This window comes from Notolepis coatsorum (assembly GCF_963971535.1).
Source record: "Notolepis coatsorum genome assembly, chromosome: 1".
Lineage (NCBI taxonomy): Eukaryota > Metazoa > Chordata > Actinopteri > Aulopiformes > Paralepididae > Notolepis > Notolepis coatsorum.
Window position 1 is genome coordinate 89,054,956 of NC_140165.1, and position 12,034 is coordinate 89,066,989.

The following is a 12,034-nucleotide window of genomic DNA, read 5'->3' on the forward strand; positions in this document are numbered from 1 at the left end:
CCTCCGCTTAGTGCGTGGGTGAGCGGTGTGCTCTCTCGGTGCAGCCTGAGTGCCTGTCTATTCGGCCGATAGCGGTGTGACTCTGAGGCCTAATCCAGTCTTCGTGCCAAAGAATATCCGGAGCTCTTTTCGCTCCTGGGATATTGTGGTTCAGGCGTTCGTCCGCCTTCTCATGCTAGTGAGTTGGAGGCGGGCCTTCACCTGTCGTGTCCTGTCCGTGCACCTCAGGACTTGGGCTCTCAGGGCTTCCGTTCAACTGTTTGTTTGTTACGGTGGCCCTTGCGCGGGTGAGGCGCTGTCCAAGCAGCACCTGTCACATTGGTTGTGTGGGGGCGTTGCCTTTTGCTGCACGTTGGCTGGACAGGTCCCCCCTCGGGCTGCTGCCCTGTTAGGGGGGGCCTCGGTGGAGGACATCTGTGGTGCGGCCTTCTGGTCCTTCCCGGGTCCCTTCGTTAGGTTTTACCTCGTGGACGTGACTGGGGGTTCTGTCTCCCAGTCGGTTTTGAGGTCTGGGACCTCTCCTGCGTCGCACCATTTGGTGGGCTAGCAGGGGTGTGTGCCGCGGAGTGCTGTGTCACACGTGGTCCCGCCTGTGCTGTGCGTTTTCAGGGGTGTCTGGTTCCACCTTTTTCCGCACTTTGGTAGAGTTGACTGCCTCCCCCCCTTCGTTAGGACTGGCGGGTAGATGGGAGTCCCCTCCTCCCTGATTGGGGCTTACGGGCCCTCAGGGGGTACACTTGTCGGGCCACGCGTCTGCTCTGCCCCATATCTCATAATGGCGAAGAGCGAGACACGATTGGCCAGTATGATAATATAACGAAAGGTTATCCTATAACCTAGTTATATGAATACTGGCTGAGCGTCTCGCTCTTAGCGCCCTGAGGTCCCTTGGATGGGTTTTCAGTGTTGGAAACTTTTTCTGAGGAAGGTAGAGTGTGACCATGTCCGGCGTCATATAGTAGGACGCGGGGGCGTGGCCTGGTCACGTGCATGCGAGTGCATTTGTTTGTTCGTGAGCACATTAGGTGCTAAGAGATAAGAGATATCTCATAATGGCGAAGAGCGAGATGCTCAGCCAGTATTAATATAACTAGGTGGCATCCAGTGTAATAAAAAAAGTCAACCAACGAACTCGATTCTTGTACCGGATCTCCTCTCTGGTAAACAAGAATACCCTGAAGACTCTGGCAGGAGCACTCATTCAAGGGTACTACGACTATGCTTGCACCTCATGGTACCAAAGCACCTCAAAGGCGCTAAAAACAAAATTACAAACATCTCAAAACAAACTGGTCAGACTACTGCTTGACCTTACTCCTAGAACCCACCTCACCCCTGCCCACTTTGACAACCTAGGATGGCTTAGAGTAGACGACAGAGTACAGCAACTTGCAATGGGCCTGGTCTACAAGATACACTACACGACCAAGGTACCCATGTACATGTCAAAATACTTCCCAAAGGTCAGTGAATACCACGATCACAACACCAGAGGGAGCGCCACAAATCATGTTAAACCCAGATTCGGCTCAAATAAGGGACTAAACACGTTTCGCAATTATGCCACATCAATGTGGAACGCCCTACCCAAAGCTGTAAAGGAATGTGGATCACTACCCACTTTCAAAACCACTCTCAAGGGACACCTACGGGAGACTGCAATTCAAAACTGGCCCCTGTAAATGTCCTAACCCAACCCCCTCCAATGTACAGTCATTTACCTAGTATGGTTTTGTCAATAGTCCAATGTACAATTTTGCTTGTTTGTACAGTGTCTCCCCCCCCCCCCCTCAATGTACAGTTTTGCTTGTTTATACAGTGTTTCTCCCACCCCCCCCCCCCCCCCAACCACCTCCAATGTAAATTACCCAGTATGGTTGACAATATCCCAATGTACCCAACCCCCCCCAACCTCCTCCAATGTACAGTTTCTACGTCAAATGTATATACTCCCTTTTCTTGACTCCTTCTGTATCACAAACAGTAGTGTATTTGCAAATCTGGTATGTCATAAATGTATAGATGTAGCAGTACTGAATATCTGTATGTCATGTATGTCATATATGTCCTGATGAATTGAAAATGGGGGACCCTGATGTAAACAAGACGAAAGTCTTTCTCTGGTCTGCATCCCCTTAACAATTGTGTATTGAGCTGTACTGTATTGTACCCATTCTGCAATCTGTTAATAAAGTTTTCAATCAATCAATCAATTTCAGGTTATAGGATAACCTTCGTTCACCTGTGATGACGGGATGACTGGTTGCTCTTCAAAAACGGTTCCAATTTATATTGAAAGTGGTTACAAAACTGTCAGTTTTGAGTTGTGTTGCTAATGAATTCCACATGTTGACCCTGTACAGAAAGAGCTGTCTGCCCAAAAGAGGTTTTGCGATAAGGAATCTCGTAATATCGTCAAACAGCAACGTCCAGGCAAAAGAGCCGCTCTTGGTTTACATGTTTTGTTCTGGTCTGATGTGTGGGTTGGAGTTATTCTTTCCCCTCCAATATGAATGCTGAAATGACATACATTTGAATGAAATATGAATATAAATGATAATTTACACTTTATTACCACATCAAAGCAGGCGTGAAATGGTTACAATTGTGTGTTGTATTTGCGACTATAGGTAGTACCAATAGGAAACTATCATTAGGCACTGGGCTGTGCTTTGTAACACCCATTTATTGGCCTGTATTACAGGCACATTTGGGAGAAATCATGGTGATTGCATTCACGTAGATTCTAGACATCCTCGGAATTAACAATTACAGGGATGTTCGATATTGGCTTTTTTACCGATACCGATATTGTCCAACTCTTAATTTCCGATACCGATATATGCAGGGGTTCCCCCCCCCAAAAACGGAATAATTTCAGGTAATTAACATTACTTATTACATGGCGTTTTCACATTCGCCGAAATGCTTGCTTGTGATTGGTCAATAGCCCCCCGACAGCGGTCATTATTTTTCAATAATGACCGCTGTGGGACAATAATGACCGCTGTGCGCAGCTGTTCGCAATCAAGCCCACTGACACACACCGTTTCAGTGCAATTAGACACTGCCGGTGTTCTGCTGCCGGCGATGACAGGGGGCGGAGCGACGAGCGGAGCCAGAACGCAGCCAGAACCAGTGTTGCGAGTCGATGTAAAATGAATTAGGTATATTGTTAGTAAGTTAGCCATGTAATAAGCGGGATAATGTATAGCTATACTCGGTCATTGTCGCAAAATAATTGACCTTCACTGACGTTTAAAACACCTCGCCGAAGCGGCTCGGTATTTTAAACTCTGTGTCGGTCAATTATTTTGCGACAATGACCTCGTAGCTATACATTATCCCTTACATATATCTTGTCGTGGAATTAACACAACATTATGCATACTTTTGAGAATAAATAAAATCAGAATTTGTTCTTACTTGCTTGCCTGGGTAAATAACGGTTAAATAAATAAATGTAAAATATATATATATTTTTTTTAAAACAGATTTCAGATATCACATTTTAATGCCGATAATATCGGACATCGTTATAGTCATGACTCAATGAGGCATTGTGATGTCCGAAAATAAATAAAAGCACTACACAAACACTGCAAATGACTGTAAATAAATAAATAGTGGAATAGACTATTGTTCTCTATTGTTATTTATTTGGTTTTATTAATTTCTTACATTGCTTAGTGTGCACATCGTAAGCCAGTGGAGAAACATTCACAAGTTGAACACACAAAAATGACAACAGATACAAAGGATACGTTTAACAAATTCCATATAAATCTATAGTTTATTAGCAATGATGCACAGCCTGATACAGGCAGCTTGGTGAGGATGCATACTAGGGATGCCCTGATCGATCGGCCAGCGATCGGTATCGGCCGATATTCAGTATAAATATGAGATCGGTGAATTCCGATAATGCTTTATTTTGGCATTCCGTGTCAACAGAGGCTCCTATTGCCTCCGGCAGTCTGTTCTAGTCTAGTGCATGGAACCTCTGTGAGCTAACGTTAGCTACCGTTTAAACAAAATGACCCAGTCAACTATTCACTTTTAGTTTAATACATAAGGCATTGTCTAACGGTATCTAGCTGGCTAGCTACTGATAGCTCCTGATATCAACAAATGCTCCAGCAATAGTCGAGTGCATGATACCTCCGTTAGCTCACTTTATATGAAATGTCCCAGTAAACTAAATAGTTCACTGAGGCGTTGTCTTAACGTTATCTAGCCGGCTAGCAGTAGCTACAGATAGCTCCCGATATCAATGTCTTATAACATTGATTCGATGCGTATTCGAGCCCCTGGCTTGCATCGCAGTCACGAAAGGGGCTAGCTGAGGGCATGCTGAATGTGATTTGACCAAAGCAGAGTATACCAATAGGTCCAGCTGCAGCGCCGGAGAATCCTGGCTGCAGCTGGAGGCTACTCGAGTATACACACAGACAGTGGAGCTGTTTGCAGATATCGAGCATTTTGACTTGTTGCGTGGTGGCGATGTCTCGCAGATAATACAACTACAAGTATGATTATATAATATATATATTTTATATATAAATAAAATAATTATATATTTAATTATTATTATTATTTTTATAAAAACAAAAACTATCGGTATCGGTCGATATGGCTCATAGACGATCGGTGGCAAAAAACGTGATCGGGGCATCCCTAATGCATACAGAGCGCTCCTGGGCAGCTGCGCTCAGCGCACAGACACACACACAATATGGTATATCTACTGCTGCTGGAAGATATCGCTGATCGAGCACTGAGGAGCCGGACCAGACGCTCAAACCGTGCCACCACACGTCCAGGTAGTCCACCTTGGGCATGTGCGCATCAAGGCACCCTCCCCAGATGCATTTCCATATCTCAACAGAAAACAATACCACTCCATCAAATCATTTGCAACGCCCAGAACCACCTGCTCTACGTGGTCTCACACTTCCCAGGAGGTGTACTTGACTCCTACATCTTACAGACCATAGGAGATGCTGGAGACTCATGGCGTCATGTGGGGAATTCACAGGAGTCAGCAGCACAACCGGAGTGCAATGCTTAGCCTCTCCCTTATGAGCTGGCGGGGCGTTTCTGTATGCAAATTCAGGTGTACGAGAACGTGCTTTCAGTTAAACCCTTTCACTGCCACACTACAGAAGGTTAACCCTTTATTATCACACTACCGACGGTTAACCTACCGACGGGAAGATAGTTATGTACACTTTCGATCATAAGTCCAATGTTTTTATTTATTTATTAAATATTTACATTCAACTGGCAGTCTGGTATTCAAATGTATTTAATTAAAAAAATGTGAATGAAATTTTAATATTGAAATTCAGTCCGACAGCCCTAGGAAAACATCCTTCCTTCCTATCCTCTTGGTTGTCACATGTTTGTAGGAAGTCAAGACACAACAAAATGGTTTGTGTGTTTAAAGATTACTATAGAAGCAATTCCTCTCAACTAATCCATAGTCAATCCTCTTTTTCTCTGTGGCCTCTCGATATATTTACGCATGGAGGAATGCCATTATGTCTTTATACCCCAACTACATGTGATATTGTTAAGTCCATAATGTGCTTGATGGCAGAGGTGTTAGTTGAAGGCTAGCACTTGCAGTTGGCTCATGAACATCATTGTGTGAGCCAAATGTCTGATGGGTTTTTCTCCTGTGTGAATAAGATGAATGATGTTGCTTTAAAGTACTTAACTGGCTGAAATGCAACCCACATTGGTGACAGTGGTAGGGTTTATCTCCTGTATGAACACAGAGGTGTTTCTTTAATGTTTCTAAGGTACTGAAGCTTCTTCCACAGTGGCCACAGTGGTAGGGTATCACTCCTGTATGAACACGCTGGTATCGCTTCAATTCATAGGGATTCTCTCCTGTATGAACACGTTGGTGTTGCTTTAAACCAGATAACTCATTAAAGCACGTATCACACTGGTCACAGTGGTAGAGCCTCTCTCCTGTATGGATACGCTGGTGTGTTTGAAATTGATCCTTTCTGATGAAGCTCATTCCACACTGGCCACATTTATATGGTTTCTCTCCATGAACGCGCTGGTGTCGCTTTATTTCATATGATGTTCTGAAGCACTTTCCACACTTGTCACAGCAGTACGGTGTAGTAACGTTTGTCCCACATTGGTCAAACCATTGCCTTGGTTTGTCAATGTTCTTCTGTTTGTTAGATGAGGGAAGGCCAGGGAAGATATCTGTGTTGGAGAAAAGAGGGAGGAAGAAAATAGATTAAACTCAAATAACTAAGAGAACATAGAGGATCAAGCATGAACAGGGACGACTAGAAAGGTACAATCAAAGTTTTGTTAAATCCACAAAATTTAAGCACTTTACTTTGAGATGGAAAATAAGCTTTGTGGTTAGTTCAACATACAATTATTTTGTACTCCGATGTTTACAAACATGACAAGGGATACACATTCATTTTGAAACTGTTGCGTTTAAGCTTTTGTGTGGCCAGTGTTATCAGTATATCGTAAACAGAACATGTTAGCATTCCAACTAATTTTGTTAGAAGGCCCTGGTCAATGGCAAGTTGGTCCTCCCTGGTGGAGAGAAGTCATTTTCACTGGCATCCGTTCGTATAAAAGGCCAATTCACTCTGAAACTCAATACACTGGTATCCATTGGTCAGTTTAGATATTTGAACACTAATAATTATTTTCTTTGTGATCAAATTGTTTTTATTTTTATATTATTTCATTAAATCATATACACAACAGGTAACAACTAGGGCTATCAATCGATTAAACTTGACAGCCCTAGGAAACAACACATAAGACACAGGACATATCAAGCAACAAACAAGACCCCCCCCCCCCTCACCAGGACTTCCCACAAGAGCGTGGTAGGCGTGCCCACCACAAGCGATTGCGAGCACAAGCCACAGGTCTCCCAGAAGAACACCGTTCACCGGCCTACAAATAACACACCCTAATGTCTCCAAGGGCTGTAGGTCAAGCAGCGTGAGGGTACAAGGACCTCCCTGCACACCAAAATTACTGCCAGCCCGAGCAACAACAGGCCAAAAGTGGCTAAAGTATCAACTTTATAGTTTCAGCAGCATTAGTAAAACATTTCTGTTTTGCACCGTGTATCCGTGTAATGGACCGTTCCATATAAATGATATCTAAATAGGCTAGTAACCACTGCTGCTTCGACAGTGAATGTGGGGCCTGCCAACGCAAAGCAATCATTTTCTTCGCCGCCGTTAGGCCAGCCAGTGAGATAATTTCAACTTGGAGTAATCATTCAACAATAGAATTAATGGAGAGCAGGGTACATAGCAATTCAATATGTCGGACAGACATGAAGATGCACAATTCCAAAAATTAAATACTTCTGGACACTCTAAAATCATATGGAGAAAAGTGCCAGGAGCCCCCTGGGGGGCAGAGGGTGCAGTTTGGGGATTGAAAAACTTTCATCTGAAATTGTTTGCATGGGGTACAGTACGTTCTGAGAGTAAAATTATAGTGTATCATTTGGTGGTTTGGGTTTCTTGATGAAAGTGATATGTTGGTCCAGACTCTGGGCCAATCAATTTCAACGTTAGTTAGTGATAAATCCTTTTTCCATATGGTGTCAATTGTACATTACCAACATACAGTAGAATATCATCGGCATACAAAGAAATATGGTGATCTGTGTTTTGTACAGAAATGGGATCCTGATGCTCCGATAAATGGACAGCCTAAGATAGGGCGAACAACAAAAGGCGAGAGAACGCAGCCTTGCCGGCTCCCCCTACTGACCAAGAACTGTGATGAGCAGGTTTTGCCCATAAGAACCATGGCCGTAGGATTGGAGTAAAGCACCTGAATCAATTATATAAAATATTCCCCAAAACCCATAAGCCTTAACACTTTCCACAGATATTGCCACTCCAAGCGGTCAAATGCTTTTTCTGCATCTAATGGCAAAACCGCAGGTGGAGTGGCAATATTTGAGGATGCCTCAATAATATGTAGTAAATTACGGATATTATGAGCAGCCAGTCGCGTTTTCATAAAACCAGTCTAATCATGATGCACCAAATAGGTCATATGGGGTTCTAGACAGCGGGCTAAGACCTTTGCATACAGTTTGGCATCTCCGTTCAACAAAGATAGGGGGCGGTAATGTGTACAGTCCAATGGGTCCTTATCTTTTTTCAGCAGTAATGAAATGATTGCAGTATTCACATCCCTAGAGAAGGAGCCCTCAACCCTTTCAGTGCCACGGACAACATCTCGTTTTATCAGCCTGCCCGTTGAATGCCCATGACGACAAATATCGTTTGATTCTTTTATTAGCGATCTGAATTCATATTTCATCAACCGAGTCTCCCGTTGGTACACCAGCCCCTACAGGAGCTCAGATTGGAAAAAAGCGCCCCCTATCGTCTATCCCTGTGTAACTGCAGGTCAGTCGCTTAGACTGACCTGGGATCTGTAGATCTCTGGGGGGGGGGGGGGGGGGGGGGGCAACTCGCTCCTTGTGCTGGCGAGCAGTATGCTCAAGAGGGATCTGCTCGCGGGACGGGAATCAGCCTGGAATATATATTCACAGCAGCCAATAATCAACCAATAAGCGTGATCGATATTTGGAATGGCGATCAGGAATTGGAATGATCTTTTTGGAGAACATCTGATCTGAGGTAAGGAATCTATTTGACCAGTCTTGGGATAATCAGAGTTGTATTCGCTGAGATGTCAGCGTTTGCCCTATGTGTGATGCGTCTGTGTGCATGTGCGCTGATGAGGAAATAAGATAATCGATTTTTCAGCTCGCGTCAATAGCGTGCATACGTACACATATACTATCGATAATCTAGCGTTTATTTGAAAACGATTAATAAATAAGCCGAAAAATTACAACTTTTTTGTGTATTCTAGAATATTCCAGTAAATGTCTTTGATCATGGAATCTTTATATTTTCGTTGAAAACGAGGGCTTTTCTAAATGCTATCAAACGAAAATGAACCGATAAAAAAAACAATCTGCTTCGACAATGTTGACTGCAAACGAGTCATTGATAAGCGACGGGCCGATTAGACACATAGCCATCATTTAAAACATAGATTAGGCGTTTTTAACGCTAACATTGAAGTGGATGGTGGCATTCAACGGGGTAAATCAAGGTTAATCAAATGCTCTGAAAGTGTTAAGAATTGCGAATTGTATCATATCGAGAAGTAATTGTTAAGAGGCCAAAATGCTAGGATAACTTCAGGGGGAATACCATCAAATCGGGGGATTTTCCAGTATTCATACTTTGTAATGACTATTTTTTTTTTATTTAATTTTTTATTTTCATTTTTGATTTACAGGTCAAAATACAGGTACAAAATACAAAGACAGAATTTACAATACTATTAAACAGACAGAAACAATAAAGAAAAAATTATAATATCAAAAAGATAACTGAAAAGTCAGGGTGTGACATGGGTTCATTGGTCATTTCTATCTTTACATTTCAATTTATTTTCTTGTTTCCTTTTCATCCTTCTGTGATGTCGTTCATTTTCTTCCTATATTCCTCCCACTTTTCCCATTTTTAATAAAATGTCTCCTCTTGCAGCCTCAGCATATGTGTGATTCTCTCCATTTCCTGTATCCCCTCTATTATCTCTGTCCATTGTTCCTTCATCGGTGCTTCTACCCTGTACCACAGCTTAGTCAGTGCTTTCTTGGCTGCTACTAATAGTATCTTAATCAAATATTTGTCTTCTCCCTGAATGTCTTTCTGTGACAAGTTCCATAGGTATAGTACTAGACCTGTCCGGGGTATTTCATATCCTACTATTTCATTTATTATCTCTCCTATCTCTTCCCAATAGTTTCTTATTTTCTGACATCCCCAGAATATGTGTGTGTGGTTCGCTACTTCCTGTCCACATTTTCTCCAACATGGTTTCTGTGCTGGTGTGTAATTGCCCTGTATTGCTGGTGTTATAAATAATCGAATTATGTTTTTCCACCCAAACTCCCTCCATATCCTTGATCCTGTGGTTGATTGTTGTATCTTACATGTGTTATACCATTCCTCCTCTGTTATCTCTATTTCTAACTCTTTCTCCCACTTTTCTTTTATATACAAGGTTGTAATTCCCTTACTGTCCATTATTGCCTGATATAGTGCCGATATAACCCTCCCCTTCCTTCCTTCATATGATTTTACCATTATCTTAATTACCCCATTCTGTTCTTTGTCTCAGTCTTGTTTTATTTCTTTGTTATAGTAATCTCTAATCTGTAAATATCTAAAGTGGTCTCTATTCTCTAGTCTGAATCTTTCTTAAAATGTTTGTAGAGTCTGCATCTCCCCTCCTTCTATCATTGTACATATTGCTGTTATCTCCTCTCCCCCCCCCGTTCCCATCTTTTGAACCCATGGTCGTCTATCCCTGGTTTGAATTTGTTGTCGTGTGTTATCCATCTCAGTATCTTGGATTCTTTTTCTAGCTTGTATTTCTTTTAGTGCTGTCAACCGATTAAAATATTTAACTCGATTAATCGCATGATTGTCCATAGTTAACTCGCGATTAATCGCACATTTTTACCTTAAACAGATCTTTTTCAAGTTACAAGTTTTAATACTCTTATCAACATGCGAGTCAACAAATGCTTGCTTTATGCAGCTATTTAACACAAAAGGATGACCCTCATGCATTGCAAATTTGCATCAAATTCAAAACAGTGATGCACAAAATAACTTAAAAGAAAATAATAATTTAAAACAATGAATAAAGTGTGCATGAAATAATAGGGGAAAGAAAACGTTAGGAACTTGTAATGTTACATTCACCCACACAAGGGCTGATTAATCACACACCCCTCTCTCTCTCTCTCACACACTCCCAGCTCTCTTTCTCTCTTGCCCCTTCCTCATCTATCTCACCCCTCTCTCTCTCTATATCTCTCACTCACACACACACACATAGTATCAATGAGAGCATCAATAATACACCTGAGTGAAGTCTAGTTTATATAAAAAAAAAAAAAAATTATGTTTTATGTTTATTATATACAGAATACATTATAATGGAATGCTTTTTTTATAACTTGTGTGTCTTAGATTAGAATATACAGAATACATTATAATGCAATGCAAAAATAAGATAAGATATTCCTTTATTGATCCCCTTGGGGCAACATAGCAGCATGGGAAAGGGGGGGGGGTACAGGTAGTGATACGCAGGTAAATTCATCACAAACAGCTGAGTATGGGTTATATATTGTATGTATACTGTCAAAAAAGGTGTCAAAAAAGTTGTTGTAGTTGTCGTAGTCGTTAGGGTCAAATCGTAATTTAGGTAGTTTCTGCTAATTTCTATATTGCATATCGATATTTCTATATTGTATATATATATATATATATATATATATATATGCAATTATACAATATAGAAATGAGCAAATAACGACAACCACCTATTGTTTATGATTTATGAAATGCAGTAAAGCTTATATGGACATTTTGGTAAATGGCTGCTTTTTATATAGATATTTTGATTTACGTTGAATATGCCTATATATAGTATTGCTATGCTGAGATATGTATGCAGTAAGTGTGTGACATTGAGGCAATATATATACAGTAATTGTAAAAATAAATATATGCATACAACGTAATCGATAACAATATCCCTATATAATATCGGTTGCATTTCATGAATGATAAACAACAATATGTGGTGTGTGTACAGTGTGTGAAATTATGCACTTGGAATAGTGTGTCTCAGACGAGAAAATATGATTTGCGCTCCCCGCAGAAAACCATTCATAACTCCGCTTCCAGGAAATCCGCTTCGATTTCGGCTATTGTTTACCTTTTTTGGCGTGGAATTGTGAACGAACAACGGCATGTATAAACAAACGGCTCTTGGCGTATTGTACAGCAACTCGTCTTTTGTCAAATGAGCCCAACCATTTCCACATAGCTAAAATATAGAATATAGAAAGCGATCCGCGGAAATCATGAAATATCGCTAAATCAGCCTCGTAAGGCCGGGC

At 41.5% G+C, this 12,034-nt stretch overlaps 1 protein-coding gene across 1 annotated transcript in view; it reads right to left on the reverse strand.

Annotated features, from left to right (window-relative positions):
* Positions 1–3,669: 3,669 nt before the first annotated feature.
* The window catches only part of LOC311241263 (uncharacterized protein), a 62,196-nt gene continuing 53,831 nt past the window's right edge, over positions 3,670–12,034 (reverse strand). Inside the window, exon 9 of the mRNA XM_084330027.1 lies at positions 3,670–6,231. The gene's annotated coding sequence lies outside the window, so the exon portion shown is untranslated. The remainder of the gene's footprint in view (positions 6,232–12,034) is intronic.